General features: G+C 35.2%; 1 long non-coding RNA gene across 1 annotated transcript; it reads right to left on the reverse strand.

Moving 5' to 3' along the window:
* Positions 1-1,949: 1,949 nt before the first annotated feature.
* LOC123001859 (uncharacterized) lies at positions 1,950-22,436 on the reverse strand. Its single transcript, XR_006411155.3, has 3 exons — positions 22,326-22,436; positions 10,602-10,761; positions 1,950-2,747 (listed from the first exon to the last, which is right to left on the reverse strand). It is a non-coding gene; the product is annotated as an uncharacterized LOC123001859 (long non-coding RNA).
* Positions 22,437-23,807: the final 1,371 nt, after the last annotated feature.

Raw genomic sequence — 23,807 nt, forward strand, 5'->3', positions numbered from 1 at the left:
TTCCAGCTCTATTTCAGTTACTGTTTCACAATATATTCTTTTATATTCTTTTTACTTTTAATCTTTTGCATCTTTGGTTCTGAAATATGTCTCTTGTGGACAGCATATAGTTGGATTGTGGTTTTTAATTCATTCTGCCAATCTTTGCCTTTGGATTGGAGTATTTAATCCATTTATATTTAATGTAATTACTGATAAGACATGATTACAAATGCCATTTTGCTATTGTTTTCTATATGTCTTATGTATTTTTTCATTCTTGTATTCATCCATTATTGGTTTCTTGTGTGTTAAACAGATATTTTCTAGTGTACCATTTTAGTTCAATATCACTTCCTTTAGCATACATTTTTGAACTTTCTTTGGTGACTGTTCTGGTCTTTACAATTAATAATACCAAATTAACTTCAATGACATACAAAAACTTTGCTTCCATACCGTTCTATTTATTCCATTCTAACATATTTTTAAAATTTCTTTAGATATAATTTCCTTTAGCTCTTTGAACATATTTTAAATTGCTGATCTAAAGTCTTTGTATAGTATGTGTAACATCTGGACTCCCTCAAAAGCAGTTTCTATTGGCTGCTTTTATTCCTGCATATGGGCCATATTTTCTTGTTTTTTTCACAAGCCTCACAAGTTTTTGTAAAAACTAGACAGACTCCTGGGTTCATTGCTGCTGCTGCTACTAACTGTTCATTAAGTGACTTTCTTGAACTAACTGTTGTTCTGGAAAGCCTGTATTCTTGTTGTGTGTGGTTACTGAAGTCACTATTCAGTTAGCTTAATAGTTAGTTAATGATTGGACAGAGATTTCTTTAAATTCTTGAAAGCAATAAGTTTTCCAGCCTTTGCTGAGGTTCTATGTGTACATTTGGGACATCCCTTCAATGTCCAAGCAGTCAGTTTACATTTTTGCTTTAGTATTTACTGCCTCATTCACAGAGCTTCAAGGTCAACAAGAGGTGAGAACTTATATCCTCCTCAGGTCTTTCCTAGCCATTCACACTGTCCTGGGCATGTGCACAGCTTTCTTCATGCATGGCCTTCTACCTTCTCTAAAATATGTAGGAGGTTTTCAAAGTCCCCTGCAGACATCTCATTCCCTAGTAGATTTTGGTACAGCTTCCTGTTTGCTCCAACTATCACTGCTGCCTTAGACAGAGTGATGTTAAACAATTTCAACTTACAGTTTTCTCCCAGGGCAAAAAAAACCGCTGTTTTCATTAAGAGATCTGAGCTGAGTCAAGTAAATACAAACCCTAAGTGGAGATTTCCAAAGAATTACCAGGCAGGTCAACTAATGACAATTCTTTGAGAATGAGGCTTTAAAAAAGCTTCAACCCATCATGACCCTCCCAGTGGCTGCTAAGTTGCTTGTTTTCATTGTGCTGTGGGGCTGTTGGTTTGCAAGACGACTGCAGAGTTGGAGAGTAGGGGGTGGAATTAGACCAACTTAAAATAAAACCATAAACCTTGCTTTTCCTACCAAGATTCAGTGATTTTTTTTTCTTGAATAAATGCTTCTTGGATTGCTGCAGGCCTTTGGGTAATTTCCAGAGTTCTGAAAAAGTTATTTTGACCATTTTGCAAATATTCTCATTCCTTTATGTAGGAGTGAATTTTGAAGTTCCTTACTCTGCCATTCCTGTTGACGTCCAGCCAAAGCCCTTGATATTTAAACAGCAAGCTATTTATCACTTTTAAAGAAGATTTAAATAGATGATTTGGAATGTTTACTTCTTTAATTCCTCTCAATCCAATTCAACTAATAGTTATTGAAGCCCTAATCTTCTTAAGACCTGAGAATAACTTTCCAATATGCTCTAGGTCTAGTGCACTGACTCAGATTAAAGATAGATAAAACACTGCAATTAATAATAGCTCAGGCTTAATAAAGAGGTATCTTTGATCCAGAGAAATAATGATTTTTTTCTTTTTAATAACTCAGCATAGGTCACCATAGGTGTTACAGCTGGTGACTACAGCGAGGAGATCTCATCAGTAAATTAAAAATATACCAGAGACAGCACTTCTTAATTAGTGTACCCCTGAGTTTGGGGGTCAGTTCTGTCCAGAGAGAAGGAAGAGAAAGACCTGTCGAGTCACTGGGGTTCCCCAGTGGACATGCTAGGAAATTTGCAGGGTATGCTATGTTCAACAGTATTGCATATTTTCTCTCCTAAGCCATTTCTACAATGACACCCATTGCTATATTATGAAATGTTTTAAGTAGCCCTACTGAAATGTCATAGATAGGCTAAATTACCCTTTGCCTGACTTTACAAATCTTTACATTTTACAAGTTCTTGCCTTGTTATTGCTAACTTGTAATATTTCTGATATCAATTCTATTAAATAAAAATTGATGTCGGCAATATTCAACAGTCCAGTCTGGTACATCAATTTATTTAATTTTCTAGAAATGGATTTAACCACTAACTTTTGCTAGGTTAGCTGGTGATTTTGGTAGAATTCAAAGTCAAACATTTCAAAAGTATAAAACCATATCTGAGGTAGAAGGCTCAGTCTTAAGGTTTTAAGGTAAAATTATCTTTGCCATGCACTCTTCAAATACATCTTCAGGAATTTCAGTAGCTCAATAGCTGCTTCTTAAAGGAAAAGATTAGCCCTGAGGGTCAGCATCTTTCAACTCACCTCTGTGTAGGAGGGCACTCTTCTCTATAAACAGAATCCAATCTGACTTCCTGAAGGTCATAACAGCACGTGAGAGAGCCATTTGTCTGAGACGATAAGAGTATTCAATTAGATGTCACATATGTATTTAATCCTTGCCCAAACATTCTTTTTAATTAATCCCATTTTATAGAAATGCTAAAGCACTGAGGTCCTGTCACTAAAAAAGAGAGTAAATTTTGCATTTGAACCCTAACATTTTGTTTCTACAACTGCACTTTATACTACTACTCTAAACACCTGAGAGCTAAACATACTTATTCCTAATACAGAACCTGTATTTGAAATGCATTTTATTAGTGACACAATTTTCAGTAGAGAGGACATATCTCCCAATCTAGTATCCAATTAAAAGCTCAAAGCAGTGAACACCCAAAGAGAATATTTAGAGGAGGACGTATGGATCATTTGTCTAATAGATTGAAAATTACCTCATAGCAAGGTAAATCAGAAACAGTAAACTGGGACCACATTATCTAAGTTCCCTCACCACAGTCATAGATTTGCTAAATAATTTATAAATTATTTGCCAAAAAATTACCAACAATTGTTTCAAATAACTTACAGATTGTTAAAATTTTAATATGATGCCCTAGATTTTTATCAAGAGTCTAAATAGGAAAAATCATACAAAACTATCATTGTAAATACCCTCTATATATCTTGTTCAATGTCTCTTATGTATAATTAAAAAAACCTGGTAACAAAAAGGTTTCCTTTGAAGAAGGAAGCTATATATTTTCCAAGGTAATAAGAGTTACGAAATCCATCCTCCTTTCCTTGTTATCAGCTGCCAGGAATCTCTAAGCTAAGCGTAGGGTTTGATCACAGTTAATGTATTTGGTCCTGTGAGAGAATATTTTCTACCTATTTAAAAAAAAATCTTTCTTTATTCTAATAGCATTTTTCTATACACGTATTTAATAAGCTACTCTAAAACCATTCTGGAAGCAACCAGGTGATTTTTTTAAGTTGTCTTCCTCAAAATTAAGGTTAAAAAGAAAACTGTTGTAGTTGTTTCCCTGTGAGCTAATACTGAAACTGTGTAAAAAACACAAACACTAATTTGATGATGATCTTTAGTGATAATTTTTAAAATTCGTTTACTCTCATCATATTAACTAAACAAGAGGAAAAGGGACTAATGAACTCTAGACCTATTACTTCCACAAACCACTTCCTTCAACCACACGATGGAAAAAGCTATGGTCTACTCTTCATATTAGTATCTTCCACTGGACCTCCAGGAACGGTCCACTGTACAGTTTGAGACTTGAGTAGTCCACAGGCTGGAGAGTCCTGATGCCAGAACTGTACTAGAAATGCCTCACCCCTCAACCTCATGGTATGGAGACTGTTCCTATCCTGTGAATTAAATTAAAAAGCTGTAGGCATGGCTCATCTCAAAAAATGTTGATTTATATTTCTCTTTGTGTATTTGCGTGGGTGCACTAAAGGACAGGGATAGACATAGATAAATCTGTCTCTTTTGGAAAATAAATGAAAATTAACTTAATTTTTTGTACTTCTTGTACTTCTTGTTATAAGAAAATAGTTGTGTCAAATACACGTTATCTCAATTTCTACACCAGACCCTCTTAATATTGATTACTTTAGCTCTCTCCTCACTCCTTTTACCTACCTTAGATCAGAATTCTCATGATTATCTCTATTCTATCATGATATTTTACTTCTATCTCTGTGTGAACACAACCATCTTCCTATCTAGGTTTCTAGATTTGAAGACAAAGATTGTGTATTTTTGTATTCTTCTAGAATCTGGCTTTAATCTTTGTACACAGCAGTTCTTCAGCAAATACAGATAGATTTCACCATGTTAGGACTACTACAGAAGGATTTTGTTGAGTGCATGGTTCAATATAATTTTCCCTACTTGATATAAATAATGAGGCTGGCCTCCTTTTTAAATTAGGAAATAAAGTACTGGCAGTAGTGCACTAGAGCAGTTAAGAATGTCAACTCTAGATCTAGACTGTCTGGGTCTATAATCCTGGCAAATTATTCACCTCTTCTCAATATCTTCATCTGTGAAAGGGGATAATAATTGGACACACCTCACAGGGTGTCAAGACTATTACTTAACACATGCAGAGTACTTAGTGCTTGCGCAAATTGAACTTTAGCAATGAGAATAAACAGGAAACAGAAATTCTGACTGCAAAATCAAGAAAGTCATGATTAAAAGAGTAACCTGTAAGGGAGACTTTGGTATGTAGAATGCCATTAATAATTTATAGATCTGTAGCTACAAATCGATAGGCATTGTGACACATCAACATGGATTATGTGACTTTTCAGAAACAATTGTATTATATGAGACATTACAAACATTGAAAAAGTCTTGCCTAATAATTTCATCAGAAAAAATTCTTATTTTACTAATGACACAATTTTGGAAAATTTTGTTTTATAACTAATACAGAAAAAATAATTTTTGCACGAGTTTTGTCCCTTTAGTGAGATTTACTCTAGAACACTTGTTTTTAGAACACCTTCATTCTCATAATTTGGGCAACAACTTAGATTCTGGGGTAATCAACTATCTTAACAGATCACTCAGCCTCTAGGGTCTAGGGCTGAATAAAATATTAATCTCTCTTTTGTAAACCAAGTGAAATATGCATTCATGAAATGATTCTGCTAATAATAAGTCTGTGCACACACAACAAACATTCATCCATTTACCTGTCTACTACATGTTCTGATAATGCCCACAAAGGAAGAACAATATATATTAGAAACTGTAATGAATGGTTTTACTCTACGTCAAGGTCGTCAGTCATAACTTACACATTCAAGCAGCTAACTATCTTCATGCCTGTATTTGGATCTTTATACTTTCAAATTTAAAGTAACTCTAGTTTCTGTTACAGATACTCTCATAGGAATTGCCCAAGGTAAATAAAGAAAACCTAAGAAAAAAATTTTAATAATAACTCTAAATCAAAGTTTTAAAAATTGATAACAAATAAGCAAAGATTTATTTCTAAAATTCTTTCTAAATATCCATTTGATTCTTCTTTATAAACTCTGTACTTTATTAGTAACTTAAACTTTTCTTTTTTAAAAAATGTTTTTAAAGATTGTATTTATTTATTTATTTATTTACTTGAGAGACAGAGTGGGGTGGGGGAAGAACAGAGGTAGAAGGAGAGGGACAAGCAGACTCCTGGCTGAGCACAGAGCGTGATGCAGGGCTCAATTCCACATTCCGAGATCATGACCTGAGCCGAAACCAAGTGGGACACTCTAATGGACAGAGCCACCCAGACACCCCACACTCAAATTTTTCCAGTTAACTAAATAGTAGTCATTTCTGTGTATTAGATTTTTTTAATATAGCCTTGTAAAGTAAAAATAATTGTCCATTAACATAAACAAAGAATTTCTAAATTTACTTTCTGCCATCCCTACGCATTCTGAGAATTAAAGACATCAATATAAATATAAAACATAAACACAAGGCACTGCCTTATAATTCTTTATACTTATGTGTTTCTTAAAAATATTCATAATTTTAAGTTTTTTTAGCTTTTCAGGGGAAGAGAATTTGGCACTACAATTAAGAAATTCTTAAACAGTAATAAGTCTGGACTATACATTAATTCTCACACAATTAAAGATGGAGGTTTTTTCTCTTTAGCATGTATCATTATCATTCACTTTAGTTTATATTTGTTAACTAAACATGAAAACAGTCAGAAAGGGAAATAACTTGATGACAATTTTAAGCTTCATATCCATGAGAGATTTTTTTGTCAATGTTTTACTTCATGCCAAGGAAGTAAAGTCTTGGCACTAACAGTATTCTACCTTATGAGCCTTCTACAGAGGAACCCTCAGTTGGATCTTACAACATTTAATACAGAGTTTGAGTCATTATCCCCACAAATTTGCATCTGAAAATTAGGCTGTACGTTACACACTGGCAGTAGATGTTCCCATATTTTAAAGGAATAATAATATTGTAATTTATTTTCTTTTAATGATTGAGGAGCATGCAACCTTGTGAGTCGGTATGGAATTAATTACAGATATCTTAATGTGCACTTTTTAACAAGATTGCAAAGGACTAGATGATTGTCAGCTATCCAGGGAAATTAAGGGATTGATTTTGAAAGTCATTTAAATTAATAACAAATAGTTTTCTTTTAAAATTTTTTTAATAGCTGGGTGCTGCTGGATGAAAAATATCAAATACAAAGGGAAGTTTATTTTTCATATTAATACTAGAGATTGAAAAACATGATACAGAATTCTAAAATAGCATGCTAATTTATCTCTATAAAATGTGAAGTGGACAGGCTTGATTAGCGAATTGATTAGTTAATTTCTTTAAATCTTAGTTCTTTCTCACAAATATGTTAAAATCTAAAAGAAGGCTGGAGACAATAAGCTAGACATGTTTGAAGAGATTGACAATTTAAATGTGAATGGGGTTTATCATTTAATAACAAGGCAAATGACAGTAAGAAATATAACCAAAAATGCCAGGATTTGAAATAATATCTTAAAAACATACCATAAAGATATGTATGATTGTGAACATATACATCTTTGAAAATAATATGTCTATATTTTTGTTCAAAAAAATTTTAGAGTATATAAAATAACTACATGTCAAATTGTGAAAGTTTAAAAGAAAATATTAGACATTCTAAACATCTTATCAATAATGAAAAAAGTAAAAATTACATATTCTATGCTATCTTCTTCTAGCATACTTGCACATTAAAATAAAGAGTTTTAATTTCCACAGGCAAATTTAAAAATCATGAAATAGAATCAGTGTTGAGATATGTATGTTTATATGTACATTCAATCAATATTCATAATCATATACATATAATATATAATATGCATAATAAATTAGTCAATATATCCAATGTGGTGACAGTCTATAAAAAAAAATAATTCCTGTATAATAAGAAATGCTACCTATTCCCCAAATTGTGGGTAAATAGCAACAGCCTGTGGTCATTTCTGATGTTGCAGTTTTCCTAACTATTCAGTTACTTTAAGTATAAACACAATATTTACTTTAAACGATTTCTGTAAGTATTAGTAGCAGTATTGCAGTATTCCTTTACAAAAAGCACTCCTTTACTACTCATCCTAACAGGTGTGAAATGTTCTCTATCCTCCTTCCCACAGAGCACCAGCTTTCAGGAAATACAATCTGGAACGAAAGGATTTGGTTAGGTGGTCCTTGGCTATTGTGAAGGCGGGCTTGCTACCTTCCACCTGAAAACACAGCAAACTTCTAAACCTTGCAGCCATTGACATGCTCTGTGACCCAGTTTACCTCCTGAGTTGATACCAAGGATGATTCAAATCTCACAGGTCTTGGTAAGCAGTTTAGATTGTAAAGTCATGGCAATGAGAAGTCATTAGAAAGTATTAAGCAGGGAAGTGAGATGGCATTTTTAAAACACTCTGTTGGACATCTATGTGGATTAGTGTGGAGAGGTAAGTGTGAGGGTGGGCAGTGAGGAATCTGCTGTAGTAGTTCAGATGAGAGACGAGGGTGGTTTCACCAAGCGGGTAGCAGCAAAGATGGAGCAAAATGGACAGATTCAGGAGATGCTGGAAATAGTGCCAAAGGGACTTTCTGATGGATTAAAAGCTGGACTAGGGAATCAAGGACAAATACTAAGTTTTTCACTTAGGTAACTATGTCCTGAGATGAGGAAGGCTGAAGGACAAACAGGTTGGAATCATCAAGAATTGTGCTTCAGACATGGTAAATTGGAGATCTCTTTTAACCCTGCCCGTGGAGACATGGGAGGTGATCAGAATCACAGATCTGGAGTTGGCAAGCTAAAGAAGTCCGGCAGGAGGTAATCCTTTGAACACTGTCAACATGTAGATGATACTTATTGAGCCTGGAGCCACTCATTCATTTGCTTATCAAACAAATATTTACCAAACACCTAATATGAACAAGGTATTGTTCTAAGTGCTAGGAATACAACATTGAAAAAAATTCAGATGGAAATCCTTGCTGTTATGGGGCTCACATTGTGTGAAGAGATCCCCCTAGAAAGAAAATGTAGATGGCAAGAAGAAGACCCAGGGTGAATCTCCAGGGCATTCCCACCTTGATAGAATGATGGGGCAAAGAATCCACAGAGAATAGAGTGAAAAAGCTGCCAGGGAGGTAGGAGACAAACCAGAAAATTGTAGTGTCATAGAAGCCAAGGGAAAAAGTGATGCACCCCTTTAAATCTTTTTTTAACAGCTGTTCAGCTGTGCGAATGCCTGCTGAGGTGTGTAGAAAGATTAGAAATATAAAATGGTATTTTAATTAGGTGATAAGAAGGTTGTGTCCTTCAAACTCAGTGAAATGGCAGGCAGAATCTATACTCACATGGTTTCAGCCAAAAGTTGTGGGGGGTAACAAAATAGAGACCGTAGGTACGAACCCTTAGTAAGTGTTACTATCAAGGGAAGTTGAGAAGGAGGCAAGTGGCTGGGAAACACATGGGTGGATTCATGTATGGCACCTGAAGGCCCTACCAGAGCGTGTGGCACAAACTCAACATTCAGTAAATAACTACACGTTATCGCTGATGACAAGTGATATTTAAATATAATAGTTTGGATTAAAAAATAATGTACTGACAATAGGTTGTCACTGAGCCTGAGAGTTATGAATTTTTCTACTGGAAGTCTTAGAATTAGTTCAGATTACATAAATATTGAATTTACAAATGAATAAATACAAATTAACAATAAAGATATGTGGGTGGCATTTCCACCTATTGAATTGGCAATTTTTAAAGGTATAATATTCAATATTGGTGAAAATGCTAGGAAATGAATCTGAGTTTGTAGGAATACAACCTTTCCGAAAAGTAAATTTATATGTATCAAAAGCCTTAAAAATGTGCTTACTTTTAGTTTTGTTTATTTTTTCTGTGAATGTTATTATAATATATTTAACGGAAGAGAAATTCTAAAGTTAGAGAAACACAAAATTCTGACTTTGTAAAAAAGAAACTAGAAATATATACATTCTGTAAGAAGCATCTGATGGGGGACTGTTCATATAAAATTGGTGAAATACCCATCCATTCAGACTTTAGTTACCTCCAGGCTAATTGCTGTAAAGCTCTGTACTTAAGGCTAGCCTTCAAGACCACCCAGTTTTCCGCAGGTGGGAATGCAACTGTTCACCTTCTTAGTGGGGTGAGTTTCTAGGAGCACAAACACTTGAGTCCCAGCCTCCGGATTGATTTTGGTTATTTTCCCTATTTTCTGAAACAGTGCTAGGTTGGCCATATTCCTCAAAGTATTTAATGGTTAGAAACTGATTTTCCGGCAACAGCCCCTTGCTCCCTTTCAGCATCCCTGTTTCAGAGCATTACGTTCAAATCTGGGCTGCTTCTGCAGGGTTCAAAGAACCATACCACCATACCAGATAATTTTGATTTGTATAAAATTTGGTGGCCCAGGATACAGTGCCCAAGCAGGCATATTAAGTGAAAGGTGGAAGTCCTCGCACAACCACAAAAGCCGTTCAGGTTCTTGGAATGAGATGGTTCTGACATGAAGGGGATTGCTGCTGATTCCCGAAAGCTGGAAAGTGTGGACTTTTACTGGCTAAAGACAGGACTCACTTCACAAAGCAGTGTTATAATAGTTTATATTTAGTACTTTACAAGATTTGAAATGTTTTATTATCATTTGAGCTGTAGAGTAATCTCCCCATTTCAGATATTGAGAAATTCAAATTCAGGGACACCATTCCCTCTGTCATGAGACTTTGCTTCATAAGATTCCCTTAACCTCTGCGGGCCTCATCCTAAAATGAGGCGCAATACACCACAGGAAGGCTACAAAGTGTGAGCGGGTATAAGTGTGTTGCATCAATTTACCTCTGCCCTTTAAAGGCCGTAGGGAATACACCGACAAGGCTATCTTTGCACTAGCTGCTTCTTACATATGGCCCAGAGCATGCTTCCGGCACCAGTGTCTTTGGAAGAGGTGTGAAAAAACTTCTCTCTGAGTCCAGGAGAGTGGGCTGTTCAAATCCTCCTGGAGACAAAAGAAAGAATTGGTTCCAGTGCCTTTTTCAATCCTAACAGCTTTCAGATGACACATTGGGAGTCATTTATACAGACTTGAATATACCCAAAAGCATTTCTCGCCAAGCCTTCCCACAGTCTACACGAGCCAATGCAGATCACTTTATTTAAAAAGGTTATATGTTATGTAAAACCCACACAACTAGCTGTCTTAGATTTTTCTCTTCCCCTACTTGGACTTCTGTGGGGTTTCCTCCATATTTTCCATCTCTAACTATAGACTAACTGATTTATTGTCACCCATAGAGCAATGTTCATTTTAGTAAGCCACCTTCCAAAGGTACCAGCCATGGGGTGCTCTGCTCAGCTCATCAATAAAATCTTACTGCTTAGGAGTCACTGCCCCTGCCAGTTAACAAGCAAACTCAATTCAAAAGGCTACACTCCTGGGAATTTTTTTTTTAATTGACTAGTAAATCAAACCAATATACCATGCAGCTTATGCCCAAAATGTTACTTTTTTTCTGATAGGAAACTCTTGGGGTTATTTCTGAATCTCTTCCTTGACCTATGGGTCACCTAGACCTAACCTCCTGCTACAGGGATGCTTCAGTAGAATGTGTTTTCCTAAAAGTTCATAACAGCAGCTGGAAGGTCTGTCTTATATATTTCAAAGGTAAAACTCCACTCAGTATGGTTTAGAAACAAAGGATACAATAAACTCTGGTGACACTGGAATGGGGAGACTTGTTGCTGGCTATGTCTAGACCAAATGTCCTATCCCCATGAAAAACCCTTGAAAGGTACTCTTGCCTCCTATCTACACATTGGAGAGTAAGGCTTTATTCTCAATTATCTATTACTGTATCTACTATATTAATTTTGCATGATGCCATTCGTTCTGTTGTGCTAACAAATGGCTTACTTTATATCTTTTGTTCATATTTACAAATATGGATAGTTTTAAAAAAGATTTACATGGATAATAATTTTTTAAGTTTGTATTCATATTCTAGTTAGTTAACATACAGTGTAATATTACTTTCAGTTGTATAATTTAATGATTCAGCACTTACACACAACACCTGGTGCTCATCACAAGTGCACTCCTTAATCCCCATCACCTATTTCACCCCCCCACCCCCCCACCTCCCCTCTGGTTACCATCAGTTCGGTCTCCATAGAGTTTGTTTGTTCTTGGTTTTCCTCTTTCTTTTTTTCCCCTATGATCATGTTTCTTTCTTAAAATCCACATATGAATGAAATCATGTGTATTTCTCTTTCTCTGACTGACTTATTTTGCTTAGCATAATATTCTCTAGCTCCATCCACATTGTGGCAAGAGTTCATTCTTTTTTATGGCTGAGTAATAACCAATTGTGTATATATCTCACATCTTTTTAAAAATTTTAGTTTTATTTACATTCAATTAATTAACATATAGTGCATTATTAATTGCACCAAAAACCATAAGATACCTAGGAATAAACATAACCAAAAAGGTAAAGGATCTGCACTCTGAAAAGTATAGAACACTCATGAAAGAAATTGAGGAAGACACTAAGAAATGGAAAAATTTTCCATGCTCATGGATTGGAAGAATAAATACTGTTAAAATGTCTATGCTTCCCAGAGCAATCTATACATTCAATGCAATCCCTATCAAAATACCATCAACATTTTTCATAGAGCTGGAACGAATAATCCTAACATTTGTATGGAACCAGAAAAGACCCCAAATAGCCAAGGGAAAGTTGAAAAAGAAAACTAAAGCTGGTCGCATCACAATTCTGGGCTTCAAGCTATATTACAAAGCTGTAATCGTCAAGACAGTATGGTAATGGCACAAAAACAGACCCACAGATCAATGGGACAGAATGGAGAACCCAGAAATGGAACCTCAACGCTGTGGTCAACTAATCTTCAACAAAGCAGGAAAGACTATGTAATGGAAAAAACAAAGAAACAAAACAGTCTCTTCAACAAATGGTGTTGGGAAAATTAGACAGCCACATGTAGAAGAATGAAACTCGACCATTTTCTTACACCATACACAAATAGATCTTCTTTATCCATTCATCAGTCGATGGACATTTGGGCTCTTTCCATAGTTTGGCTATTGTTGACAATGCTGCAATAAACATGAGGGTGCATGTGTCTCTTCAGAACTGTACTTTTGTATCCTTTAGGTAAATAACTAGTAGTGCAAATGCTGGATCATAGAGTAGTTCTTTTTTAACTTTTGGAGGAAACTTCATGCTTTTCCAGAGAGGCTGCACCAGTTTGCCTTCTTACCAATAGTGCAAGAGGGTTCCCTTTTCTCCACATCCTCACCAACACCTATTGTTTCTTGTGTTGTTAATGTTAGCCATTGTGACAGGTGTAAGGTGATATCTTATTGTAACTTTGATTTGCATTTCCCTGATGATGAGTGATGTTGAGCATCTTTTCATGTGTCTGTTGGCCATCTGACTCTTCTTTGGAGAAACGTCTATTCATGTCTTCAACCCATTTTTTAACTGGATCATTTGTTCTTTGGGTATTGAGTTTTATAAGTTCTTTATATATTTTGGAATATTAACCCTTTATTGATGCCATTTGCAAATATCTTTTCCCATTCGATTCTATATGTCATCTTTTAGCTTCGTTGATTACTTCCTTCACTGTGCAGAAGCTTTTTATTTTGATGAAGTGCCAATAAGTTTATTTTTGCTTTAGTTTCCCTTGTTTATGGTGTAAGAAAATAGTCCAGTTTCATTCTTCTTCATGTTGCTGTCCAGTTTTCCCAACCACTTGCTGAAGAGACTTTTTTCCATTGGATATGCTTATGTGCTTTGTCAAAGATTAATTGACCATACAGTTGTGGGTTCATTTCTGGGTTTTCTATTCAGTTCCATTGATTTGCATGTCTATTTTTGTGCCAGTACCATACTGTCTTGATCACTACAGCTTTGTAATATAACTTGACATCCAGAATTGTGATGCCTCCAGCTTTGCTTTTTTTTTTTTTTTCTTTCCCAAGGCTGCTTTGGCTAGTCAGGGTTACGTGGATAACATTTAAGAGATGAGAGATAATTCACTACCATGCTACAGCCCTGACCCTTTTCACGAACATATTTCAGTGAAATAACAACAAGGGAAAACATGAACAAAACATTTGCTGATGGGCATCGATCACTCATTATCTTCAGCTTCTTTTATTTTCTCTCCTTTATAATATCACTTTTATTCTTCCTTGACTGAGCCTGTATGATTTTTGTTAACATAAATTCTTTGGTTCAAATAATTCCAAATACAATTACTGTCATGTAATTTCAGGCTCAGCTTGCTGGTTGACCTGCAGCCTCATGTTTCAAATATGCAAATATAATTAAAATGCAATTCTTCCAACTTGAGAACATATAGCAGAGCTAGGTCTTTATAAATATAAATATTTTTAAGCCATTAAAGAGAATATACACATATATTTATAATTTTTAATTATAACTTAAAAGTGTAAATTATTATTTTAAAGAGTATAATTTAATTTTTATAAGTATAAATTAAATTTTATTTATAAATTAAGAGTACAAGTTCATGTATATGTGTGTGCATATTTTTTTCTAGATTTTTTCAATGCACACCTAATAAAATATGTATACACACTCAATTTCTAGATTTCATGTTTGAGTCTGCTACCAAGCGCAATGAGCAATTTTTTCAAATCAGTTTTTTTATTATTTATTTGCTAGAAATGAAAACAACATGAAATTATACTTTAATAGTGGATTGGCAATGCAATTATAAGTTATTTTCCCCAACCATCTCTATTTTTGGTAGATGATTAGTGCCCCGTGGGATCCAGAGACTTCTCTGATCGAGAGCTGTTTGTTTTCTGCATGCTGCAATTATATATTACACATACACCAATGATGAGTAGCCTCATGTGTTGGGATAAATATGTTATTATAAGTTCAAATGCTTAGATACTTTTTCGATGTTTATTTGAGCTGAGCAAAACATAGTGGTTTGAGTTCACAGGGGGCTTACATAAACCTTTTGGGGAAGAATTTCAGCTCAGAGGGGTTTGTAAGCAGATGGCATATGCAAGCAATCGCACTTCTCCTTGGTGGGAGGAATGGCATTCTCAGGGTAACAAAATAAGAGAGGGAGGTGCCATGACAAGTCTGTTCTCAGAGTCTCCACCTGGGCTTTCCCCACAAAACAGAGATACTAAGCATAAGTTAGAAAGATAACATGGAATCAGAACATAGTGAGGTGCTTCTCTCAATACCTCTATTCTCCCTCTGGGAGCCTTGGAAGCAAGTTGAATCATCCCACTGAACTGAGGTGAAATTTTGCGGAAATTTGATGAGATTATGTTCCGGAACGTTAAACACAGCACTACCCATTACTTGTCCTCACAGTGTGCCATGAATGGAACTACAAGCAAGAAACAATCTCAAAATGGGAATCAACTTTTATAATAATAGGACCAGCACCCAGTTCTCAAATGTACAGAACTCTGGAAAATCTGGGTTGGGATACATGTAAGAAAAGCCCTATCCCTTCCAACCAGCTCCATCCATTCTCCATCTAAATTCTGGAAGGATCATTCTGCCCAATGATATATGAACACAAAACAGAAATGAGTAAACTAAAGTGAAAAGAAAGAGAATCTGACTCCAAGGAAAGCCTTAAACCAATACAGCAAATGCACATAGTTGGGGTGGGTGGGGAGCAGAACTGAAGGAAGAGAAAGGAAAAAGGAAAGAAAGGGAAGGGAAGGGAAGAGTTGATGTGTCTTAACCTTTATGATCCCACTTGCTAGCGAATATGTCTCAGTCAAAATCCTACAATCTGGCAGAAACCATAGCAATGCTTTCCCCTCTGAGAGGGGAAATGAAGAAAGAAATGGACACTGAGCTGGCCAGAGAAGACATGTTTGTTCTCTCCTCCCCACCAAATCATTGTGTTCTAAAATAACCAGAGAAGTCTAACCAGACCTCAGGTCATCCCCTCTAAAAACAATACTATAACTACGATAGATGTTTGTGGGACAGAACATGGTACTCACATATGCTCTAGGACAGGTCTGTGTCTTGACCACTGAAACCACACAAACACATAAAACTGACTCCTGTCATTTTGGCTGAACTGGAAATAAAACTTGTTTTAAAGATTTCACACCCTTACTTACCTAGCATGTCAACTCACAATAAATGTGTATTTCAAAGGAATTCTTTTCCATCTAGATCAACATGGATCTCCTCAGGATTACACAGAAGCCATATTGTGGCAAAGAAAAAAACAAAGGGCACTGTTATGTTCAAAGAATTTTTGTCTAAACTCACTTCATATACACTGAAAGAATCCTGAAATGCAATACCTAAATAGAAAGATCATTTACATTTCCTTATGTCATACCATTTTCCTAGTGGCTGCTACTCCAAAACTGTGATCTTAACCTTGTTCTAGTCTTTCACATCCAATTCCTTCAAAGAAAGCCATGAGTGTCACAAATGGCAATGGTGCTTATAGTTGAAGTTCTGCCATTTCACTGGTATCCAGTTTATCCAGTGATAATAAAGATGGTAAATATGTGAAAATTATTAAGTGAAAAAAAAATCATGTTAAATCCTGAAAATGTGGGAGATGTCCTTATTAAATCAATGGACTATTGCTTGAAAGCTGTTAAAAGAAAAACTAAGCTAATACCAATTCTAGTCATTTATGCCTACTACTTACAACGTATGCCTAATTACTATGCTGTTCAATAATGAGCATGGATACCATTCAATCTAAAGATTGCATCTGATTAGAATATAAAAAAATACTTAGGTCTACACAAACTTACAATGGGTTGCTCATATAGCAGAACCATACTAAGTTTAAAAAGAAAGAATTTAAGCCTATTATCACAACCGGATGAAAAGAGAAGGATGGATAAATCCAAAGATGTTGCAAAGGAAGAATAAACATTTGGTGATTGGGAAAATGGGTAAGTACAAAGAGGAAGATCCCGGGGCGCCTGGGTGGCACAGCGGTTAAGTGCCTGCCTTCGGCTCAGGGCGTGATCCCGGCATTATGGGATCGAGCCCCACATCAGGCTCTTCCGCTATGAGCCTGCTTCTTCCTCTCCCACTCCCCCTGCTTGTGTTCCCTCTCTCGCTGGCTGTCTCTATCTCTGTCGAATAAATAAATAAAATCTTTAAAAAAAAAAAAAAAGAAAGAAAGAGGAAGATCTCAAAGGCATATTGAAGATCTGAAAATCATTCAGTCATTCAATATTTAAGCCATTTATTCCATTAATTTATTATTTATATATAATATATACATAATCCATTCTTTCTTATTTATTTATTTCATTCATATAACAGTTGTTTTACTCTTCATAGCCACCAGCAGGAATAAGACATTCACAAGAACCAGTTTTTGTGATGCTTTTCCTTCAAAGTAGGGGCAGATAACTTGGTTTCTGCAATGGGAGGTAAACCAGAATCTAAGAAAACACTGAGGAAATCTTGGCCCATGTTTTTAAATGACAAGGGGGTAGCCAGAGAAGTCATGATGAGGTGGCTCAATGAGAGCACATGTGACAATTAGGTAAGTGTGAAGAATTAAAACTGCCCTTAAGATTACAGCAATATGGGGGGGGGGGCTGATTTAAAAAACTGGTTTCCTAACAGTAAATTTGTGTCGGTTATTAGAGCAAAGTATATTTCCATATTTATTTTTTCCATATGGAACACGGGGAACAGAAAAAGGGCTTTAGAGAAAAACTAATGAAATCTGATGGAGTTTAGGTAATAATAATAATAACAATACTAATAATAAAATGTGGAGTTTGTTTAATAGTGATGTACTAAATTTGGTTCATTAGTTGTGGCAAACATACAAGTAAGATGTTAACAATAGGGGAAAATAGGTGTAGGGTATTTGGGAACTCACTGCACTATTTTTGCAACTTTTCTGTAAATCTAAAACTATTCTATAAAAAAAAGTTTACTTAGAGCAAAAATAAATTAAAAAGCACTTGCTAATATATGCAAATTTCAAAACTGGCCTATGAGCTTAGATCAGTTCTTAGCACATACAATAAATGCTTGATACATGATAAACATAGTTATGAGTAAATGCACAATGTATGAAAATTTAAGAATTGAAGTAAAACTTTTACATGATATAAAGACAGTTTTAGAAATATTGACTTAAATAGTGACTGGTAGCTGGTTTGGATAAAGACAGTAGAGGTTATAGATTCTGGGAGACCACTTAGAAAACTTGTCACCTTTCTGAACGTTGTTTTTTGTATCTATAAAATGCCAACACTGAGTTTACCTACGTCACAGGGTTTTGTGAGGAGTTTGTGAATTGTTCAATGTAAAGTGCTTAGAACAGGTGCTTGACATATAGAAATAATTCAATAAATATTATTTATTATTATCTTTTTCTTATCATTGCATCATATTGAGGTTTGCTGAAGGAAAGAATAATATTGACAAAATGAGGTGGAGGAGATGGGGAAAAACAGCTATTTGGGAGAAGAAAATGATCAGCTAAGAAAGAAATATCTAGTAGAGATTTGACAACACAGGATAAGACAACTTTTGAAGTAATCATTTAAATGAGAATAAATAAGATCTCTGACACTGTAGAAAAAGAAGAGAGCCAAAATCTTAGTCTTAAACCAAAAAAAACTTCAACTAAATGGCAGAACAAGGTAAAGAAATTTATGAAGGAAAAGAAGAAAACTATTAAAAAAGAAGAAGAAATAATCAGGCTATTGTTGTTCCAGAAGGTAAGAGAACAAGAATTTATTTAAAAAAAAAAAAAAAGAAAGAAAGAAAAGGGGGCTCAGCCATACTGAAGACCTCAGAAGAGATCCCATAAAATAAGATCTAAGCAAAGCAAGAAGATTCATTCGTGACCTGAAGCAAATAGTTCAAAATAGTGTGACAGAGGAAGAACCCAAAGAAGAATGGTTTGATTCACCATGCGTATGATTTTTGACTGTCTTCTACTCCATGAATGTACGCTGCTCTAGGGCAAGGATTCTTCTTTGTTCATTGATGTATGCCACTGCCTGGGACACAGCAGGCATTCACAAATATTGGTGAAGTAGGGTGCTTGGGTGGCTCACTCAGTTAAACATCCTACTCTTGGTTTTGGCTCAGGTCATGATCTCAGGGTTGCGAGATCCAGCCCACGTTGGGCTCTGTGCTCGGCGTGGAGTCGGCCTGAAGATTCTCTCCCTCTGCACTCTCCCTTTCTCTCCCGAATAACTGGATAAATCTTTTTAAAAATATATATGGTGAATTAAGAAATAAAGTAATTCCTGTCAGTTATTTTAAAAACAGCCTATGTTGTAATACAATTGTTGCACTACAAAAAAAGTGCCTGTTATCCAAAATCACTCATTTTTTTTTAAAACAGAAGCTTTTCTGCTAAATATTTAGCCAGAAAATACCATAACCAAGGCGATTTTTTTTTAATTTTCTTTATTAGGTCATAGCATATTTTACACGTGTCTGCTAAAAGCTGTATGACTTAACCTCTGATTTAGACTTATAAAAATTAATCTCTATAATTTTGACAAACACCATTAATTTTTAAAAGATAAAGGATAAACCAGTATTAAGTATGATGTCTGTCTTTATTTGTTTACTTCTGTATTTCAAGTGCTCAGAACAATACCTGGCACGTAGTGTGTTCTTTTTTCTTTTTCTTTTTTAATGGAATATTACTCAGCCATAAAAAAGAATGAAATCTTGCCATTTGCAACAACATGGATAAAGCTGGACAGTATTATGCTAAATGAAAGAAGTCAGTCAGAGAAAGACAAATACCATATGAATCATTCATATGTAGAATTTAAGAAACAAACAAATGAGCAAAGGGGAAGAAAAAACAGAGAGGGAGGCAAACTAAGAAACAGACTCTTAACTATGGAGAACACATTGATGGTAACCAGAGGGGCGGTGGGTCGGGGGACAGGTTAAACAGGCAACGGGATTAAGGAGGGCACTGGCTGATGAGCACAGGTTATTGTATGGAAGCACTGAATTATTATATTGCACACCTGAAATGAATAGTACATTATATGTTAACTAACTTGAATTTAAATAAAAACTTTAGAATATTCTAAAGTACTCGTTTTCTTCCTTTTTTTTTTTTTTAAGATTTTACTTATTCATTTGAGAGAGAAAGAAAGACAGAGCACAAGCAGGAGAGGCAGAGGCAGAGAAAGAGGGAGAGGCAGACTCCCTGCTGAGGAGGGAGCCCACCTGGGGGCTCGATCCCAGCACCCTGGGATCATGACCTGCGCTGAAGGCACACACTTAACTGACTGAGCCACCCAGGTGCCCCATAAAGTACTAGTTTTCACTAAGAAAAAAAAAAAAAATGGAACTAAGACTACAGAATTCCAAACAAGCAACAACACACCTTTTTTTTTTTCCAGGAAAAATATCCAATAATAAATATCACCAATTAAGTTCAGCATTAGTTACATTTAACTTTTTATCAAGAGGAATGGCTATCTTTTCTAGCACACCCAAAACTGTAGTTACCCCATACATTTTTCTCACTTTTGCTGCTTATTGTATTAAACTTTAAAATTTAGAAGTGAAGTTTCTGATTTAAAAAAAAAAAAAAGTGAACTCTTGAGGTGATAAAGAACAAAAGTTAGCCGAAGTCAAATCTTGGTTGAAGATTAGGTTATCATATTCCTTATGACAATAATGAAACATAAAGTCAAATATTTTATAGAAATGGGGGGGAAGAAATAGAATGTAAAACTTCCAAACCACTAAGAGATTTTTTTAAACAAGCAAAGTCAACATGATCATTCCATAGATATCAAAATTAAATGAATGCAAATAACAGGTAGAAAAGAAAGCAAAAAATAAGATGTTAAAAATAACATATATCAGAGGTCATAATAAAATGAATGGACTAAAAAGCCCCTTCTAAAAACCAAACATCCAGTTTGAATAAACAAAAAGGAAAATCCATAAATGCTGATTTTTAGGGACATAGTTAAAGCAAAATGACACAGAAGAATTGAAAATAAACAGAAAAGTACAAAGAAATAAAAATAAAGCAAACTTGAAAATAATATATAAGTAAATGTCCTGGCAGAAAGTTTTTAGCACATTCAGTTCAGATAACTTGAAGAGAGTTTAATAAAATAAACTATCAACAAAGGATGGGTAGGGTTTAGGAAAATCACCACCAGTTATAGCAGGAAATTATTACCATCTCTAGGTCTCAGTGGGTAAAGGGAGAAAGCTTATTACCAGAAGCCAGAGGCTATGTGACAGAAGCTGTGATTTTGTTCCAAACCTACAGTCATATGGCAAGTCCACATGAAGGAAGCAAAGAACAGGTATCCCAAATTCATCCTGGTCCCCCCCTGGGAGGTCCTGCCAGTGCTCCTACAGGCCTAACCCACCTAGAAGCCAGGGGGCAAGGCTATCTCTTGATGTGCTTGGTCCATATAAATCAGCAACTAGAAGCAGACAATAGTAAAGACTGGAGGCTGGATCTGGGAGGAAAGCTAAGATTTTCAGCAAGAATTGTCATAAAAGATAAGTAGAGTTCAACTTAAAATCATTAAATGCAGAAAAGTGGGGGTGTTTTATAAGCGTTAAAAATTTCAAAGATACATAGGAAGGAGTTTTTATGTACCAATAAATGTATCATTAAAATATATAAAATAAAAAATGTCAATATGAGAATAATTTAATCAAACTGTGGCTGTGGAATGACATAGCTTAAAATTTGACATAACCAGAACTGACGGGATGATTGACAAAATGTGCTTGGTAAATAAATACAGAGAGCTTTGCACTTAACTGAGAAACATATTTTTCCTAAGACTCAGAAAAAATTAGTCATCCACTAAGAAACAAAATAAGTCTCAGTAATTTCCAAAAAAGAACATTTATAGAAACATTCTCGGACCACAATTCAATAACTAGAATTTACCAAAAGCACTAATTTTGCATTCTAGTATAATTCACATATAACTATAAGGAATATGTTATTATTACCTTCATTTCAGAAAAGATGAAATCCTAAAACTCAAGGAAAAACATACTGATTTTAAACTGCTGTGGAGGTAGTAAATAAAACCAAATATCAGCTATATATATTCTTACAACAGAATGAAGTGATAAAGATAATGAGGGGGAAAAAGATAGCACCAGAAGATAGTATGCGTGATATATATTATAGCTACAGATTATGTATGTATATATGTAAGTATATATATATGTATGTATATATATATATGCATATGTGTGGAGGAGATTATATATATATAATCAGAAAAATGAAACAGAAGGAAAAATCAAATAAAAAAAGGAATTTTTCTGAAGACTCAATTATTCAGATTGCAAGAATACCAGGCAAAACGAAAGGAGAAACATGACTAAACACATCCTGTAAAAATTTTCTTTCTATTTCAAAGGTTGTTAACCTTGTTAACCACAAGTCTGAAGCTATAAAAACCTAATAATAATCATAAATACATCTAATATTTAAACAGGTAGGAAAGATCTCAACTGGGAAGAAAACTTAAAAGTTTACCTTCTACTCATCTTCTGAGTACTTTCTCTTCTGGGCAAACCCACCCATGCACTATGATCATGGCTTTCTTGTGATTTCTTGTCAGTTGCTTTCAAGCACCGTTGTCAAGGGCTGTAAACAAAATCACTTGAGGTCAGTTACAATCTCTCTATATTTTTATTAGATATCTTTCAAAATGCATTGATACAGCAATTGATGACTTAGATCCTTCTGAAATTTTATGTTTGGAAATAAATTACAGAACAATGATCCAGTTTATGTTGAAAGAAAGAAAACCTATGCATTTGTGTGTGTGTGTGTGTGTGTGTGTGCGCGCGTGCGTGCTCGTAAACAAACAGAATGAAACTGTAGGGACACAAGCCTACAATTAAGAGTGGTTACCAGAAGGATACTCAAAACTTCATGAAAATCCAACTATTGAGCTGAAGAATATTCCTAGCCTCACCCAGGACAACAGGCACAGATCCATGTTCAGCAACCAACATAATTATGCTTAAGCGAAAAAAAAAGTCCAAATGTACAAGCAACTGTATTCAAACCAGGGTAACTTCATCTGAGGCCATTTCACTGTATAGATGAATTAAGTGGAAAATATTATTTAAAAGACCACCACATTCTCCAGGCATGTTTATTTTATTTTTATTTATTTGAGAAGGGGGAGCAGGCAGAGAAGCAGAGGGCGAGGGATAAGCAGACTCCTTGCTGAGCATGGAGCCTCACGCGGGGCTTGATCCCACGACCCTGAAATCACGACCCAGGCCAAAATCAGGAGTCAGACACTTAACCGACTAAGCCACCAAGGTGCCCCTCCAGACATGTTTCTGGGCTTAAGTTCACTAAAGTATCTTCAGAGATACATAAACATCTTTTTAAAATTTTGAAAATTTTGTTGCAACATTTTTGCCATGTCCATACATTTGTGGTTCAATCAGCAGTAGCAAGTGTTCTGATTCCCTGTGGCTCCTTAAGACAGCCCACTGAGTTGAGAGAGTTGTTATTTCTGAGTTCCTGCAGTTCACATTGCTATCTAGAAAGTGATACATGTAAACAATCACATCTTATTCACTTTGAACCCATTCATAAAAACAGCATTTGCCTGATATATAGCCTACTTTTACAATTTTGTGTTTGAGTTGTGCTATCAATGCATTTACTATGATTGAACGTCTTACTCATTGTTCCATAAATTCCTTGAGGATAAGGATCAAATTTTATTCATTGCTGCATCCTAGTACCTAAGATCTGCCTACCTATGGCTAGCATAGAAAAATAGAAAATAAATATTTTATGGATACATGGAATGATGAATGGCTGGCTGGCTGGCTGGCTAGATGGCTATATTCATGTACAACCTTCAGCTTTATTTCATCAGAAGAATTTCGTGTATAGGATTTCTAGAGAGGGAGTTTGTATGTTGCCTTTGTTAACTATTAGGCATTGTTCTGACTTTACAGTGTTGCTATGCTGTAATAAGCAGTTTTT

This window comes from Ursus arctos, unplaced genomic scaffold (genome assembly GCF_023065955.2).
Source record: "Ursus arctos isolate Adak ecotype North America unplaced genomic scaffold, UrsArc2.0 scaffold_37, whole genome shotgun sequence".
NCBI lineage: Eukaryota > Metazoa > Chordata > Mammalia > Carnivora > Ursidae > Ursus > Ursus arctos.